This window comes from Xenopus laevis, chromosome 2L (assembly GCF_017654675.1).
Source record: "Xenopus laevis strain J_2021 chromosome 2L, Xenopus_laevis_v10.1, whole genome shotgun sequence".
NCBI classification, from domain to species: domain Eukaryota; kingdom Metazoa; phylum Chordata; class Amphibia; order Anura; family Pipidae; genus Xenopus; species Xenopus laevis.
In genome coordinates this window covers 157585667-157601446 of record NC_054373.1, presented here as the reverse complement: position 1 = coordinate 157601446, position 15780 = coordinate 157585667, and the positions used below count along the sequence as shown (strand labels likewise).

The following is a 15780-nucleotide window of genomic DNA, read 5'->3' as shown; positions in this document are numbered from 1 at the left end:
CAGCTTTGGGTTAAGTATATGGTGTGCTTTTAAGACTTGCTGCATACCAGACAAGTTCCAAGATTTATATTTTAACCGTGTCTTTACACATTGTCGAATATCTGGGGTAGGACTTAATACTTTTTAATTTATATTCTCTCAATAAAAGTTAAGACTAGAGCTGACTTAGCACAATCTATTATACATTTCATCCATGCGTGCCACACTGTAGAATTAAAGGCGTTTTCTTTTCTCTTCACTAGAACTTGTATAAAGATTTTAATATTAAATACTACAATATTACATTGTGCTCCCAATAAAAACAAGGCGCAAAAATGTTACCAAAAACTCGGGCGGTTGATTTACGAAGGTTCGAATGGGAAATTTGAATTCTCAATATTTTTGGGTCAAAACTCACAAGTTTGAACTTAAAACCATCAAGTCAATTTTAATTCTAATGTGAGAGTTATCACACCTTGACCCTGGAAACAGTTCTAATTCGACTGTTCTTCACCTAAAACCTGGAGAAGTCATTGGCAGTGGTCCCTTGAACTATTTGAAGATGTTAATAGTAGTAAAGAGCCAAATTTTTGGCAAGTTTCCCTTAAAAAATGATGCCCTATAGACTCCAATGGGAGAAAGAAAAATGTTGCGCGTTCAAAGAAATGTTGCACGTGCAAAAGTTGAGGTTTTTTTCCGGAGGAAAACTCGATTCAAGTTTTCGGGTTGGGACTATTCGATTGAAGTTTAGACGTTCTAATTTTTTCATAAATAACATACCATTCGAATTGTGAATACAATTGATTTAGAGTTTAAAAAATTCACATTACTCTAAATTTTGACTTTTGATGAAAAAGGTCCGCGCGGAAAACCTGCAAAGTGGTCGGGTTACAGATTCCTTAGTCGTGCAGGCAGTCTGTGGGTAACCCGGCTGGGTACCCAACAAAGGTTTGGCTTAATCCCACCCACCTACCCTTGTGGTTATTCCAGTTTTTTTAAAAATTTTTGGGAAGATTCGGCACCAGATTGACGGCACTTCCGGGTAAATGTGACATCACTTCCGGGTCTGAAGGTTAGTTGGCCTATTTCTGGTCGGGTAGCTAGAAAATGCGGGTCATATTGCGTGTTGCAGGTAGGGGTTTCAAAAAAATGTACCTGCGCAGGACTAGCAGGTAGGTAGGTAGGTTTTGCTTTGCCATATTTTTTTTTCATCCAAATTGAAGAAAAGAGGGCAGATGGAAAGTAAATGTGGTCCAGGTGCACCAGACCCTCAGCATTGGGAGTAGCTATCTGTCAGCAATAACAAAAACAGGCATTCTGGCACTCTAAAGCTCCCCATGAGCCACGAAAATAAAAATAAATTTACCGTTAAATTAAAATCATCTGCATCTCGATATTCCCTACGTGCTTCATGCTCTGTGGGGCAATGTAATTGTGATCAGATCAAGATTTCACCAGACCCAGGACAACATTCCCATCTGCCTGCTCAACATCAGCCCTGGGCTGCTCTATCCTATTAACAGTGAAGTGATTATACTGTAAGTGATTTTTATAATAGTAGCTCCATGTCCCCTGAATGTTGGCTGGCCTTTGCTGGATTTGGTATCTGTGCACTAGGCATTAAAGTGCCATTGATGTCATTAGATAGGGGACCATAAACACTGAATTTAGAAGTTGTCCCTATTTCTCCATTTTCCTCAGTGTCATAGGAGTGCTGTGCCCATTGCCCATAATTACCTTTACCTTTTTCCCTGATTCTAAAGAGCATCTATAAATAACCCTGTTATCTTCATTGCTGGATTTTTATAATATTCTTTCCCATGTAATATGTGAATAGGAAACATTGACTCTTTTTGCCGGCATTAATGATAAACGGAAATCTTCGCGAAGTTTCACCACAAAAAATACGCCCATGGACTCCATGGTCAATGGGTGAAAAAAATTTGATGCATGTAAAAAATGTTGTCGCCCACAGACTTCAATGCGTTTTAGCAAATTTTCAGACAAGCGAAACGGGTAAAATTTCTAGCCGAAATCTACATTTCCTCATACATATATGTACCAGGTGTTCTATATAATAAAAACTTTTGTGTTCAGTCTATGAATAGGATGTGTCATTGAGAGCTGATGATAGAGTAGTAAGTTTCTCAAGCTCAGATTTTTTTTCTTGCTGCTGCTATGTTAAATGAAATCCATGCAGACATGTTTTGCAAAAAACAAAATGAGCTTGCTGTCAGAACATCTAAAAGTATTTTGTTAGGAAAAAAAAACCCTACTTGATAATAACATGTGTAGTAGTATTTAGTACTGACATTTCTTAAAGATCTACTACATTTACTACCTTACTACCTTAAAGCTTATTTTTAGTATGTTATGGAATGGCCAATTATAAGCAACTTTTCAGTTGGTCTTCATTATTTATTTTATATCGTTTTTTAATTATTTGCCTTCTGCTTCTCACACTTTCCAGCTTTCAAATGGGGGTCACTGACCCCACCTAAAATCAAATGCTCTGTAAGGCTACAAATGTTTTGTTATTGCAACATTTTAGTACTCATCATTCTATCCAGGTTTTCTACTATTAACATTCAAGTCTCTTATCTGGTTGCTAGGGCAATTAGTACCCTAGCAACCAGATTGCAAACTGGAGAGCTGCAGAAAAAAAAGCTAAATAACTCAAAGACCACAAATAATAAAAACATGAAAACCAACTGAAAAATTGGTCTCAGAACATCACTCTCTACATCACACTAAAAAAGTTAACTCAAATGTGAACAACCCATTTAAAGGTGAAATTCCAAAAAACCAATGTATTTTAACACAATTCAGAAATGATTTTCCATTTTTTTTTTCAAATGCAACTCTCTAGTCTAGCACTTAAGCAGTCATCTGGTATCAAGAGTAAACTACCCATAGCAAACAGTGGACTCAAGTTACAAAAATAATATTAATGGGGTAGTAAATCCAAACATTACATTTTGCATAGTAAAAACAAATTTAAGCCATGTAGCAGTAGTAAATTCTCCTGACAAGACTCCTGTTCCTGCAATGATACTCTCATAGGAAAATAACCTTTTTATTATCTATCATAACATTATCTTAGAATGCTTTTTATAATTCTGTCATAAAATTATTTGCCTGATGCATTTACATTACCTTTCTTACTATCCTGTTCCTCTATGAGGGGGCTGCCATATTTGTGCAGCAGGAGTCCATTAACATTAGAAACTCTAACTGACAGACTGAGAAGTGACAGTCAGGTATACAAAAAAAATCAGGTTTAGGAACTTCAAGTGACAATTACTTACAAAATCAGAACTATCAGCGAAAAATGATCAACATGAACTTTAAGTAACTTTTAATGTAGATTAAATTTTCAGTGTCAGTATCACGTTAAACTGCCTGTTATTAACAGGTGCTGCTCTACATTTACAAACTTTTTTAAAGGGTGGTTCATCTTTAAGTTAACTTTTAGCATATTATACAGCTGCTATTTCTAAGCAACTTTTAAATTGGTCTAAATTATTTATTTTGTATAGTTTTTTTTTTAATTATTTGCCATTTTCTTCTGTCTCTTTCCAGGTTTCAAATGGGGGGTCACTGACCCAATCTAAAAACAAATGCCCTGTAAGGCAACACATTTATTGTTATTGATACTTTTTATTATTCATCTTTCTATTCAGGCCTCTCCTATTCATATTCCAGTCTCTTATTGAAATAGGTGCACGGTTGGTAGGTTAATTTGCACCCTAGCAACCAGATGGTTGAACTTGCAAAGTAGAGAGGTGCTGAATAAAAAACTAAAATCACTCAAAAACCATAAACAATAAAAAATGAAAACCAATTGCAAATTGCCTCAGAATATTACTCTCTACATCATACTAAAAGTTCATTAAAAGGTGAACAACCCCTTTAAAATTATTGAAAATTTGAGATCTATAAATAGATAATATATACATAACTATAACTATAAAGTTGTATAATTATGCAAAATGTTATATCTGGCTTTACTTCACTTTTAAAAGTCTACCACATAGTAATCTTTCTTGCCGTCAGAAGCAGCAAATTGAAAATCCAAGTTTCGTGCCAAATAAACAGAAGACTAAAAGAAAAGTTGTTTGGATTATTGCTCCTTACAAAGTACTGAAGTTTATTTTTAGGGGACCATCCTCTTAAACTAGGGATGCACCGAATCCACTTTTTTGGATTCAGCGAACCCCTGAATCCTTCGTGTAAGATTCGGCCAAATAACGAACCGAATCCAAACCCTTATTTGCATATGCAAATTAGGGGTGGGAAGGGGAAAACCTTTTTAACTTCCTTGTTTTGTGACAAAAAGTTGTGCAATTTCCCTCCCTCCCCTAATTTGCATATGCAAATTAGGATTCAGATTCGGTTCGGCCAAGCAGAAGGATTCGACTGAATCCTGGTGAAAAAATCCTGGATTGGGTGCATCCCTATCTTAAACGTAGCAAATTTTTGTATGCTCCATTAGTCAAATATACATCACAACACACTACTTACATATAATACATAGCAGATACGGTTGATAATAAATCAAGTTCAAACTTCTGTTCAAGCAAATACTATTGAACATCTATCTAATCCAGAGGAAGGAGAAAACACTATTTTATTCCATCTGAAGGGGAAAATATTCCTTCCAAAATCTAAAAGCTTAATTTGACCAGCCACTGGATAAGCTTGTACAAAAAGGGGTTGTTCACCTGCAAACAACTTGTTGTATTCAGATAGATCACCAGAAATAACTTTTTCCAATGACTTTCTATTTGTGACTGTTTTTCTAATATTGAAGTGTAAAGTGTCATTTTTCACCTTCTGAAGCAGCTCTGGGAGGGGGGTCGCCGACCCTGTAAACTGTTCTAAATGGATACATTTAGTTGATATATTTCTTCTGTTTGTCCCTACTGAGCAGAATCTCTGGGTTTAATTACAGGCAGCTGTTGGTACAATTGGTACAATAGTTTGCACCTGCATTCCTGAGCTGCCAGACTGTAACACCAGAGCCCGGAACATTCAACTTTAAACGTATATTTTGGAAAAACAGTAAAAAATAAATAATGGAAAGTAATTGAAAAAAGTCTTTATTTCTGGGGAACAATCTAAAAACAACTGAACTAAAAAAGTGTTTGGAAGGAGAACCCCTTTAACTTAACTTTTAGTATGATTTAGAGAGTGATTTTCTAAGACAATTTGCAGTTGGTTTTCATTTTTATTACATGTGGTTTTTGAGTTATTTAGCAGTTGAGACAGTCTGGTTGCTAGGGTCACATTTACCCTAGCAACCATGCATTGATTTGAATAAGAGATTGGACTATGAATAGGAGAGGCCTGAATAGAAAAGGGGGTAATAAAAAGTAGCAATAACTATAAATGTATAGCCTTACAGAGCATTTGTTTTCAGATGGGGTCAGTGACCCCACATTTTAAAGCTGGAAAGAGTGAGAAGAAGACAAATAATTTAAAAAAACTATAAAAATAATGAAGACCAATGGGGACACTGCTTACAATTGGCCATTCCTCGAACATACCAAAAGTTAACTTAAATGTGAACCACTCTGTATTAAGGTATCTGCAAGACCGTGAATTCTTTACCTATTGGCTGTTCAGTTGGGTCTCTATGATCTTACTGAATAGTGGCATGCTTTCAGTTCAATAGCAAATAATTAAAATGAAGTGTATAACTGATCCTAAACAATTTTTGTATCACAAGCAATCTTGAAGAAGAGGTTGGTTTCCGAGATTTCTCGGGTGATGTGGTAACCTTAGTGTATATACAGGGGCATAACTACAGAGGAAGCAGACCCTGCAGCTGGAGGTATAGGGGCCCCATGAGACCCTAATTCATATGCAATTTCAATAAATATTGGTAAAACAGGTCAACCCTTTAGACATTTTGTGGGCCTGAAAAATAATTTGCTGTGGCCCATTAATATCTAATTACGTCACTGTGTATATGTGTTGGGGCAGACAGGCTTGACCAGGGGTGTCCAAACTGCGGCCCTTAGCAAGAGGGAGACCTAAAGACGTAAATGAGACAAATCCAATGTAATTCAGAATACTTAGTGAATGAGACCTCTGTATACAGAAATATTTGTAGCATTCCTATAGACCAACAAGAACACAAAGGCAAATTTAAGTAAAGCGCTATACAATAGTTGCCTTTACATATTGTGCAACAAATTAACCCTTTAAAACAAATGTAGCATTGAAAATAAAATACTACAATTATTTCCCCATTGGCATGGATTTATGCAAGCTATATTATCATGTACAGGTATGATATAAGTTATACAGAAATGTGTTATCCAGAAAGCTCAGAATTAAGGAATAGGCGTCTCCCACAGACTCCATTTTAACCCGAAGAATCCAGATTTTTAAAAGAGATTTCATTTTTATCTGTAATAACAAAACAGAACCTTGTACGTGATCCGAACTAAGATATATTTAATCCGTATTGGAAGAAAAACCAGCCTATTTGGTTTATTTAATGTTTACATGATTTTCTAGTAGACTTATGGTATGAAGATCCAAATTACAGAAAGATCCCTTATTCGGAAAACCCCAGGTCCCGAGCATTCTGGATAACAAGTCCCATACCTGTACAAGGTACTTCCAAATACTAGTTATCCAGAAAGCATCAAATTACGGGAAGGCCATCTCCTACAGACTCCATTTTAATCAAATAATTTTAAATTGATTTCCTTTTTCTCTGTAATAATAATACAGTGCCTTGTACTTGTTCCCAACTAAATTATAAATAATCTTTATTGGAGGCAAAACAATCATATTGGGTTTAATGTTTATATGATTTTCTAGTAGACAGAGACATGTTTGAACTAAGATTCATTACACTACAGCATATACATTAATAAAGAAGCTACAGCTATCCTCATCAGAGATCCAAATTACAAAAAGATCCCATTATCTGGAAAATGCCAGATCCCACTCATTCTGGATAACTAGTCCCATACATATATTGTTATTGTTACAGCGAAAAAGCCAGTCAGGCAAACATGATTAATTGATTGTTAAATGTCATTGCTGGATTGCAGAGAATTCTGCATAAAAGATTCCAAATCTGTATAGAGCAGAGATGCTTAACGTAAAACAAAGGGTTTGAGATAATGGATATAGGTGTGAAAACATATCATACATACTGAAATTACAGAGCTGTTAAGCAAACAAAAAAACAAACACACATATATTCATGATAGAGAACCAAAGACAAAATATACGAGTACGGGTTTGGGACCTGTTATCCAAAATGCTTGGGACCTGGGGTTTTCCAGATAATGGATCTTTCCGTAATATGGATCTCCATACCTTAAGTCTACTAGAAAACCATGTAAACATTAAATAAACCCAATGATCTGATTCTGCTTCCAATAAGGATGAATTATATCTTAGATTGGATAAAATACAAGGCACTGTTTTATTATTACAGAGAAAAGGGAAATCATTTTTAGAAATTTGGATTCTTTTATTACAATGGAGTCTATGGAAGGCAGTCTTTGCATAATTCGGAGCTTTCTGGATAATGGGTTTCCATAGAACGGATCCCATACCTGTACTATATCGGAACAACTGCTATAACATAGCAAGTGAATAATTACTATGGCACCACCAAGTACATTTTATGTACAGTAAGGTTATTCTTTTTTTTTTTTTTCTATTTCGCTAGAATCTTCTGTTTGCTATTATCTCTCTTACAGGAAGGGTGTATGCTTCTTTCCTAGAAAGCAGAGATGTTAATGTCAAAGTCCCTCGAGCTGTTTTGAACTACACCTCCCTGCGGCTCCCTGCGGCTCCCAACATCTGGAAAAGATACATTTCTGCTACAGAGAGTGATTCACATGTTTAAGCAAAGCCTCCAAGGGTCAAGTTCCAGCATGCAAGCATATCACCACGTGGAAAAACCGACTGTACAGGTATGGGTACATATATTAGGCCCTGGTTCTTAATTTTTGGAAAAATAAAATGTAAGCTTTAACCTTTTCTGACTACGGCTTTACTATTTAGTGGGTCCCAGGCTTGTGCCAGCCTCGTTTGAAGTCTCCTGGTATGTACAAGTATGGGACCTTGGGGTTTTCCAGATAAGAGATCTTTCTGTATTTTGGATCTTAGTACTTTAAGCCTGCTAGAAAATCATGTTAACATTAAATAAACCCAATAGGCTGGTTTTGCTTCCAATAAGGATTAAATATATCATAGTCGGGATCAAGTAGAAGGTACTGTTTTATTATTACAGAGAAAAGTGAAATCATTTTTAAAAATTTGGATTATTTGGAGAGAAGGCCTTTTTGTAATTCAGAGCTTTCTGCATAAATGGTTTTTGGATAACAGATCCCATACCTGTACTTCATAAAGCAACATTACTATACACTGTGCGCTAGCCAGAGTATGAAACCGAGAAAGCCAGAAAAGGATACATTATACATATGCTCAAAAGGGTGGTAAGGAGGCACTCCGGTTAAAAAAGACGACTGTGGTTTATTGCAACAGGTCACAGACCAACATCACCTGACGCGTTTCGGGAACATGTCCTTTAATCATAGACTTTGATTGAAGCCTATGATTAAGAGAGTTGTTCCTGAAACGCGTCAGGTGATGAGTGGCCCAAACCTTTTTCTACATTATACCTAGCAACCCACACAGCATATATTTCTAATAGCAATAACTTTTTGTAAGTTCCACTAATAAAAAGAAACTACACAGGACAAGGAGTTACTACTTAGAGCAGTAGTCTCCAACCAGTGGCTAGTAAGTAACATGTTGCTCACCAACTCCTTGGATGTTGCTCCCAGTGGCCTCAAAGCAGGTGCAGCGCCGGATTTGAATGAGGGGCGCCCCTAGGCCGCGCAGTCCGACCAGGCGGCCTAGGGGCGCCCCTCATTGAAAAAACGCCGGCGCAGCTGCTGTAATTGAATGGGGACGCACACGTCCCCATAATGCGCCTGGGCGGCATGCCGCCCCTATTTTTTTGCCGCCCTAGGCCCAGGCCTATGCGGCCTTGCCGCAAATCCGGGCCTGAGCAGGTGCTTATTTTTGAATTCAAGGCTTGGAGGAGACACCTTTTGTTTGCGTTAAAACCAGATGTATTGCCAAATGGACCCTCCTGTAGGCTGCCAGATCACATAGTGGCTACCAAATATCCAATCACAGCCCTTATTTGGCAAACCTATGGACTTTTTTCATGCTTGTGTTGCTTCCCAACTATTTTTACATGTGAATGTGGCTCATGGGTGAAAAAGGTTAGGGACCCCTGGCTTAGAGGATAACTGCACATTCCAGTCTGTAAGGTGATGAATAAATCATCAGACACACAACTTCACATCCTATTTCTAATCCATCGTAGGTTTTTCTTTTACTGTGATGTAGTATCAGAGTTATACAGGGCAGCAAAGGCCAAACGTATCACCAGAAATCCATTAGCTCCAAGAAGCAATGTTTTCATTAGCATAATACTTGTTATATATACATAACTGTACATACTGTACACACACTGTAAGCTTTGTAAGGCAACGCCCCCTCCCACTCAGCTCTACAATACAACCTTCATGTGATCCAGGCTTCATAACTCAAAGAAACGTAACCCTTTTAGGGGTCCAGTATAAACAATATTAATCATGTCAGTCCTTATAGCTGTCTGCAACTAGAAGCCACAGTGCCACCCGGCTAATATTTAATTTGCCCCCCCCCCATTCACAAAACATTCCAAAAGAATCTCTTATTGGCACACATATTACAACTGTACAAAGGTCTGGACCTGAGTAGTTCACCATTAAGTTAATGTTCAGCATGTTATAGAATGCCCCGTTCCTAACAACTTTCCAATTGGTCCTTATTTCTCTTTTGAACTAATGCTTGATTTTTTTATGCATCTTTCACGGGTTTTAATTTAAAATACTATCTGCTTTTTGTGGGCAACAAAAAAATAACTATTGTTTTGTGAGGCTTTAATGTTATTGTTACTTGTATTGCTTTTTTTTTTTTTTTTTTTTACTCAGGACCTCTCCTATTCATCATCAAACATCTGCCAGGCTGCTAGGGTAAACTAGACCCTAGCAACCAGATAGCTACTGAAATGTCCGACCATAGAACTACTGAAAAAAAAGCTAAATTTAAAAAAAATATGTGAAAAACAATACATTATGCCAGAATATCATTGCCTGCATCATTCTAATTTAAAGGTATACTGTCCCTTTAAGCAGACCTTAAAACTTCTGAATCGTTGGCAACCACTGGGTCTGCGGTTTCTGCTCTTCCCCAAGCGCCTTGGATTTAACCTATATCTTGGCTGGTTCCAAGTGTCTAATGTGAATAAGCTGTACAAAAACATTACCAAGTCCGGGTTTATAGCACAGAGATCTGTTGTCATTTTGTCCACATAACAAGCTGTAGAGTCTCAGCCTGACTTAAAGGGGCTGTTCACCTTTAAATTAACTTTTAGTATGCTGTAGAAACTGACAATTTGCATTTGGTTTTCATTTTTTTTTTATAATTTGTACTTTTTGAGTTAGTTAACGTTTTATTCAGCAGATCTTCTTTGGTTTCAGCAATCTGGTTGCTAGGGTCCAAATTACCCCCAGCAACCATATATTGATTTGAATAAGAGACTGGACTATGAACAGGAGAGGCCTGAATAGAAAGAGGAGTAATAGAAAGTAGCAATAACAATAAAAAATAACTTTACAGAACATTTATTTTTGGATGGGCTCATTTGGAAGCTGGGATGAGTCAGAAAAGAAGAAGGCAAATAATTTAAAAACTATAAAATATAAATAAAGAAGAGCAATGGAAAATGTGCTTAGAAATTGGCCATTCTATGAAATACTAAAAGTTAACTTCAAGATGAACCAGCCCTTAGTCAATAACATTGGCAGCTTTTCTGGAACTACAACTCCCAAAAGCCAGTGCACTCCCTCCATGTCATCACGTGATGTCAGTAGGCACACCTTGGCATAAGACAACCGACTGCAAGGTAAAGTTCCCGCATCTTTATGGCTGTATGACAGGGAACCCCCGACACGCCACGGGGTAAAGAACTACAATTCCCAGCACCTGCAGTTCCAAAGGTTGTATCTCCCCATCACGGACCGTGACACACCTATAAGCTCTAGTCAGGTACAAAGTGCGCTGGCAGGAAAGCACAAACCGTGACACCAGTATAAATATAAATAGCTATAAGTGACAATGTATAGGAGAAGGAAACAAACCCCCAGTGAATGCAGCTCAGCTGTGTCCGGGCCTCTCTTCCCTCTCGCCTTCTCTACTCTCCTACTTCTCGTGTCAGGAAGAGCCGGCGCTTCCGTACTGGGCGGCCACGCGCCGCTACCATGGAAACAGCAGTGAGTGACAGAACAGGCGGAGCTGAGGGAGGGGCGTGGTGGCAAAATATAAACACTGCAGCAAACAGTACGGATTCCCAGCCTATGTAGGAGAAGAGACCCGAAGTAAAACATTGTGTTTTAGTGCAATTGTATGTGGTGTTTGAACTGCAGACCCGTCCGTGCGCTATGTATTTGACTCACGCAAAAAAAACGAGTGCAGACAGAACCCGGAAATGATGTTTCGATGTCGGGTACCGGTAGCCGAGTTAAAATGGGTCCGGTGACGTCACTGTTACGTGACAATAGTCACAAAATGAGCACGTCGTCCTACCATGTGACAATGATGTAGTGGATTAGCTATCATTGAGCGCGGTAAATTCAAATGCGCAATCCGGGATCCATCGCTATTGGCAGGCTGCGATCTTCATAGGACCTGCAACTTAATCCTCAGGGTTGCCAATCCTAGTGAGCAATCAACTTCTATCTTCGCCATTTTGGGTTACTTCCCTGTAATTCTAATGTTCGTATGGGCTTGGGGTGCACTGTTCTGCATGCTCATCTGGACTGGTGGGGGTTGGGGTCATTTGGGTCTTTGTGTGGTTTAGGGGTCGGGGGTCACTGTGCCTCTGGATGTTTGTGGGTCGGGGGTCACTGTGCCTCTGGATGTTTGTGGGTCGGGGGTCACTGTGCCACTGGATGTTTGTGGGTCGGGGGTCACTGTGCCACTGGATGTGTGTGGGTCGGGGGTCACTGTGCCACTGGATGTTTGTGGGTCGGGGGTCACTGTGCCTCTGGATGTTTGTGGGTCGGGGGTCACTGTGCCTCTGGATGTTTGTGGGTCGGGGGTCACTGTGCCACTGGATGTTTGTGGGTCGGGGGTCACTGTGCCACTGGATGTGTGTGGGTCGGGGGTCACTGTGCCACTGGATGTTTGTGGGTCGGGGGTCACTGTGCCTCTGGATGTTTGTGGGTCGGGGGTCACTGTGCCTCTGGATGTTTGTGGGTCGGGGGTCACTGTGCCTCTGGATGTTTGTGGGTCGGGGGGCACTGTGCCACTGGATGTTTGTGGGTCGGGGGTCACTGTGCCTCTGGATGTTTGTGGGTCGGGGGTCACTGTGCCTCTGGATGTTTGTGGGTCGGGGGTCACTGTGCCTCTGGATGTTTGTGGGTCGGGGGTCACTGTGCCTCTGGATGTTTGTGGGTCGGGGGTCACTGTGCCTCTGGATGTTTGTGGGTCGGGGGTCACTGTGCCACTGGATGTTTGTGGGTCGGGGGTCACTGTGCCACTGGATGTGTGTGGGTCGGGGGTCACTGTGCCACTGGATGTTTGTGGGTCGGGGGTCACTGTGCCTCTGGATGTTTGTGGGTCGGGGGTCACTGTGCCTCTGGATGTTTGTGGGTCGGGGGTCACTGTGCCTCTGGATGTTTGTGGGTCGGGGGGTCACTGTGCCACTGGATGTTTGTGGGTCGGGGGGCACTGTGCCACTGGATGTTTGTGGGTCGGGGGTCACTGTGCCTCTGGATGTTTGTGGGTCGGGGGTCACTGTGCCTCTGGATGTTTGTGGGTCGGGGGTCACTGTGCCTCTGGATGTTTGTGGGTCGGGGGTCACTGTGCCTCTGGATGTTTGTGGGTCGGGGTGCACTGTGCCTCTGGATGTTTGTGGGTCGGGGGGCACTGTGCCTCTGGATGTTTGTGGGTCGGGGGGCACTGTGCCTCTGGATGTTTGTGGGTCGGGGGGCACTGTGCCTCTGGATGTTTGTGGGTCGGGGGGCACTGTGCCTCTGGAGCTTATTTTTCAGTTTCTGGCTTGAATTCAAGAGGCATAAAGACTATGAGAACTGCCAAACAGACCCACCTATAGGCTGCCAGTTCACATACTGGCCAATATTTGGCATTCCCAAGGAATTCTCATGCTTATGTTGCTCCCCAGCTTTTTATTTTAAATGTGTCTCGTGGGTAAATTAAAGGTTGGGGACCCCTGCCTTAGATAATGGAAATATGATCAAAAGCACCATGTGTAATTCACTCAGTCACGTTAGCAATTCATTATGAATCCTGCAGTGTAAAGAAATTCATTTATAACACACAAGGACTGGTATGTGTGTTGCTGTTTTTCGAAGGAAGTAAAATAATGTTAATAAACGATTTCCCTTAGAACTTAATTCTCTTTATAAAATAACCTGCTAATTTCTCTACAGGAAAGTGAAATAGATGGAGCGGAGTACAAATGCTCGGCACTCAAATCGAAATTTCCAATACGCTATCCATTTTGTCCAATGATTTTTCACTCGGTAAGCTGCTATTTTCTGTAGTAGACCTATAAACCCTATTTGTTTTTTTTATGCACAAACTACAGGTGGCTATTCCTTTCAACAATTTGGTTCTTTTTAACTAGAGTAAACAATGAACTTCTTATTCTTGGCTTTGTTTTGCAGAAGAATAGTAGACTGGATATTTGAGAAATCGCCCACAATGTGGGCATATCGGAGAGAGAACCGCTCATTTGGCATTGGGCTGATTCTGTCAAAGGGGTTGTTCACTTTTTATTTAATTTTCACTATGATGTAGAGTGATCTTCTCAGACAAATTACAACTGTTTTTTATTTGTGTTTTATATTTTTTTTTATTTTTTTTTACTTATGTAGCTTTTTATTCAGCAGCTCTGTAGTTTGCCATTTCAGCTATCTGGTCGCTAGTGTCCAAATTACCCTAGCAACCATGCACTGATCTGAATATGAGACTGGAGTATGAATAGGAGAGGCCTGAATAGAAAGATGGAATAATAAAAAGTAGCAATAACAAATGTGTACCCTTACAGAGCATTTGTTTTTTAGATGGGATCAGTGACCCCCTTTTGAAAACTGGAAAGATTCAGAAGGTGGCAAGTAATTAAAAACTATAAAAAAATAAATAATGAAGGCCAATTGGAAGTTGTTTCGAATTTGCCATTCTATAACATATTAAATGTTAATTTAAAGGTTAACCACCCCTTTAATGCCTTTAAAAGGGGCTTGAATAATTTCTTTGGACACGCATAATATCCAAGGTTATAGTGATATTAAAATGTACAATTAATATAGATACTGGTATATATAGTATAGAGTATGTGAGCATATTGAGGGGTTGGTGGGAGTGTGTGTTTTTATGTGCACTGGGTTTCATTTGGAGGGGTTGAACTTGATGGTCTTTGGTATTTTTTCAACCAAACTTAACTACTTAAGGGCCAGATGTTCCCTTACAAACAGATACATTTTAATATATGTGAGATTTCCATAAGTATAAAAGTCATGAGGATTCCCTAGTTTGGATTTTCATAAATCTGCCCTTGGAAGGATGATAATATTTCATGTTTCTCTACAAACCAAAAGAGGGCAGCAGTAGACTCACGCACGTCATAATAAAAGGGTTGGTTCACCTTTAACTTAACTTTTACAATGTTATAGAATGACTGATTCTAAGCAATTTTTCAGTTGGCTTCATTCATTCTTTTTTTGTTTTTTTATAGTTTTTGAATTATTTGCCTTTCTCTTCTGACTCTTTCCAGCTTTCAGATGGGGGCTACTTTACTTGTAAACTTGCATACACTTTAACAGCTTTGGCTTTTGTGTTGTGAAGAGCACCTGTAACTGTTACCTAGTTTATTAACACACACAAACATTTGTACTGCTGTAATACCCCAGCGGCAGCAACAATTCCATCACTCAGTAGGTCATTTCCTTAAAGGTTTGGTTCAATTTAAAGTTATTTTTTAGCATGTAATAGAATGGCTAATTCTAAGCAACTTTTCAATTGGCCTTCATTCTTTAATTTTCTATAGTTTTTTGAATATGTGTCTTCTTCTTCTGACTCTTTCTAGCTTTAAAATGGATGTCACTTACCCCATCCAAATGCAAATCTATTGTTATTGCTACTATTTTAAACACCTTTTTCTATTCAGGCCTCTCCTATTCATATTCCAGTCTCTTATTCAAATCAATGCATGGTTGCTAAAATTGATGACAGAACTATTCTGAGCACTTTTGCAATGTGCAGTATTACATTTTTTTTAACATTCTCAGATGCATGGACTGTTAACATGAATGAATTTTATAACAACCGTGCCATCTGCTCATTTTCTGACCAGTCTGACCAGCAAGTAGTCAAGAAATAAGAGGCTGCTCTGATGTTTCTCTGATTAGGAAAGATTTGAGAAAGTTTTACATTTTTTTTCCTTAACCAGAAGAACATTAGAGCAGCCTCTTTCTTTCTCCTGACAACTTCCTTGGCTACTGCTGGTCAGACCGATTGGAAAATGACCTGCAGGTGGTGCTGTTGTAGCAAAATTCATTGATGTTAAAGGAACAGTAACATCAAAAAAATGTTTAAAAAAATTCGTTAGAATACAACAGAAAAAAAAACACCAAGGCAGATTAAAATTTAAGATTTCAAAGCCTTCATTAAGAAATAACT

At 39.2% G+C, this 15780-nt stretch overlaps 1 protein-coding gene across 1 annotated transcript in view; it reads right to left on the bottom strand.

The window, feature by feature from the left end:
* The window catches only part of cab39l.L (calcium binding protein 39 like L homeolog), a 62707-nt gene extending 51447 nt beyond the window's left edge, over window positions 1-11260 (bottom strand). Inside the window, 1 exon segment of the mRNA NM_001089927.1 lies at window positions 11217-11260. The gene's annotated coding sequence lies outside the window, so the exon portion shown is untranslated.
* Window positions 11261-15780: the final 4520 nt, after the last annotated feature.